This window comes from Amphimedon queenslandica, unplaced genomic scaffold, assembly GCF_000090795.2.
Source record: "Amphimedon queenslandica unplaced genomic scaffold, v1.1 AMPQUscaffold_13475, whole genome shotgun sequence".
Taxonomy (NCBI): Eukaryota; Metazoa; Porifera; class Demospongiae; order Haplosclerida; family Niphatidae; genus Amphimedon; species Amphimedon queenslandica.
In genome coordinates this window covers 93,493-97,289 of record NW_003546289.1, presented here as the reverse complement: position 1 = coordinate 97,289, position 3,797 = coordinate 93,493, and positions in this window count along the sequence as shown.

Here is a 3,797-nt window from a genome sequence, read left to right as displayed (position 1 = left end):
TTGAGACATGTGACCTTTATGTCCATGAAATAATCGAAGGCTATGAAAATTGCTTATTTTTCAAAAGAAATAGGTAAACTGAGGCAAGAAATCTTTAAAGCTACTAAACAGTTCAAATCTGTAGAAGTACCAATGACATGGTTGATACTTAGCATTAAACTTCAAGTTTTGTATGAAGAGAAAGAAATAAGCTGTGTCATTGATATTGAAAAATGCTTCAAAATAACTAAGATAAAATGTGGTGTTAAAAGCATTGATGAAATGAAGAATGCTCTATGGTTTTACCACTATGTAATGGGTACCATTATGTATTTTCCATATATTTCAGAGCAGAATGAAAAAGTCATTCTAGACGTGCAACCTATTTTTGACCGTGTAACAAAGCTGATTAATTGCCTGTTTTGTTTATGAAACAGTCAGTAAATGCACAGAATATGAATTTGCTAAATTTGGCACTTTTTCGATAGACATTTGGAAAAAGTTGTTTGAATCACTTCCTATACAATAATAATAATAATAACTGATATTTGTCTCTGTGCTTGTTTATCAAGGTGATATACACCAGTAGTGTATTGCTGAAAGGTGAGTTTAACAGATGTACAAGTATATATTGTTAGTAGTAGAGGCCACACAATGACAACCCACAATAATGACAAATAAGAAATAAAAATTACTTTTAAGATATGACCTTTGATTATTAGTGCTTGTATTAATGTATCAAACAGTTTGTGTGTTAATTCTTACCTTAATGTCACGTCCTCCTAATAGTGACAGATTACTAATATCTGATAATGATTCATCAGATAGGATCTCCTTCAATTCTGTTTGTACTTTTGTGGTGAAGTAATGATTATTGTTCTTATTATCACTATTATTATTATTATTATTATTATTATTATTATTATTATTATTATTATTATTATTATTATTATTTGCTACTATTAGCACTACCATGACTAATGAATAAATTGTATTGTTATTATTATTAATTATCTGTTCACGCATGCGCATACACATTACAGTACATTTTCTCTCTCTGGTGTCCTTCTTCTCCTTACCTCTTTACCATTTGTTATCTTTATCAATCTAGTGCATTAGCACTTTATCTTTTATCGAAGATCATATTGATGGGAATACGTTCCCACAGATGTAAGTATATAACGATCATTATTATCATAAATTAGGATATATTTTCATTATACTGGGGCATTGCATGTGTAGAAGTTAACTAATTCTACTAACAATTTATTATCATCAATTATCAAGATCGCCAAAGATAACAAAAGAGAGTGACAAATGGATCGAGAAAAACAACAAAGACAAAAACACAAGAGAGAGAGAGATTAATTTATATTATAGTTCTACTGCGCATGTGTGCATCAGTTATAATGTAATGACTATTATGTTTATACTTTATTAACAACATTAACCGTGAGCCAATATTCTTCACTACACATGTATGCCATGTACGACTGATATTCATATTTTTTATTATGTTCTTAGTTATATCACTTAATTAATTAATTGGTTCATTTAATAATTACAATAATTTTCTTAAACTCTCTGCTAAGGTCTTCATTCTACTAAGAAAGGACAACAGAAATACTGGTATATACATGTATGATATAGAGAAAACAATTTTTGACCTTAGCTCCCCTTTAGGTTTTGGTTCAACGAAAAAGAATGCAAACTGAATTATTACAAGAACAAGGAGAACTATGTACAATACATACACATGCCCCTTGGGTGGGTTTATTAATAATTATTAATAGTTATTAATACTATGATGAAAAAGTGAGCCCTGCAGCTGCTTATGAACATGAATCAAATGAGGACACATCAAATACTTTTATAATATTGTAAGTATTAAAATTAATAATGATAATTTATTATCAAATTATTAATTGTACATGTGTCTTTAGAACTCATTCTGGTCAAATTTTTGCTTTGACTGCTGAGTCAGCTGAAATCTGTCATGACTGGATTAGAAATCTACAAGTAAAAATTATATTAATAATAATTGATATAATTTAACTTGTACTTGCAGGCAAAGCATACAGAATGGATTAAGAAAGACGGTAACATGAGGAAGACTTTACCAAGAACAGCGAGTTATTAATGTTGCCTAGGTAACTATTGCCACGGTTACATGTAGATATCTCCACGACATTATACAACAAAGTTAGTGGACTAGTAGGAGGAGATAGAAGCTTTGGAAACAGCTTAGGTATAAGTGGAAAAACTAATGCATGTACATGTAAATCTATATATAAAACTAATTATTAATTATTGTAGGCATAGATTTGTTAAGGACAGCTGGGAATGGCCCTGTTAGTGTCAGTAAAATATTCATTGATCAGTTGGAGGGAGAACTGTCGCCTTGTAATGAGTGAGAACAGTTGCTTATTGTTTTCATTTGTTTATTTACTTGTTTGTTGTTGTTTTCGTGTAGATATCAGGATCCTTTTGAAAGCGATAGGCCATTACAAAGGACAGAGACAGTCTCTTCCTATGATTCTAGTGCTAATTGCTATCAAACAGTAACTGATGGGACTAGGGAGCTAGGGATAAGGAGAGAGAGAGAGAGGAGGAGGAATGAGTTGGAAAAGGCATCTATCAGTTTAATGTTAATGTATAATTAAGCCCTGATTTACAGTTTATGTAATTCTGATGATTCTTGTGGAAGTAGTAAAGATGGAATTGATCACAGTAGCATTATTACTTCCACTGTTGAATTAACTGAGCATGACAGAATGATATTAGAATTTAGAAGTAATTTTAAGATAATGTTAAAATTCAATTATAATGAGTGTATTGTACAGCTAAGGCAGAGTTAAACGAAACAAGATCAGAGCAGGATCAACTCAAAAAGCAAGCAATGCAACTGCAGGAGAAGTTATTCAAAAAAGATGAGAAGATTAAGAACCTTGAAGATGAAGTGGACAAACGTAAAGAAACCATTCACAAAATGTAAGAGAAGAGAGAGGCACTATTTAATCCTCTCTCCCTTTCTTTCTAGTAATTCTCCTAATTTTGATTATGCTCTTAAAAATGGGAACCTATGTGTAAGAGTGGTCATTGAATCACTTCAAAAGAGTCTGAAATCATTAGATGGAGAAGTGGAGGTACACAAATTGAAACTGAAAGAAAGTAACAGCGAACTGGATCTACAGAAAGAGTAAGAGAGAGAGAGGGAGTGAGAGGTTGAGAGGGTGTGTAATGATACAAGCAAATGAATGGGATATACAGTGAATTGCAAGTTGGTTGTCATAGTGTTTAAAATTTTATGCTTGACCAATCAATTAAATCCCAGTGCTCACACGGAAATATTAATGTTGCTCAAATACAAATGCATTTTCTATTTTTAATTTTACAAATTTGGAGCCAGAAATCAACCACTTGGCATGCAAAACATAAACAAATTTGAATCAAAATTAAGCACAGTCAAATCCTTTACCAATAAAGTTCTATGCCCTACAGTCACATCAAAGACAGCACTCATATTGTTAACATACATTTATATGTAATAGCAAAAGATGTTTGTGTGTTCACAAGTACATTTATTTACATTAATGTACATGTACATGTACTTGTATGTATGCACACAGAATTATTTTATACATGTACAGTAGATATACATTATTATTTTGCTTCATTTATTATTGTCACCAATATAAAATTACATGTATTGTTATAATTTTTAGTCAAAAGTGCAATGTGCAAAAAGAGTTGATGTCATTCAAAGCTAAGTATGTGACACTACTGAGCTCATTTTTCACAATACATGTACAAATGCC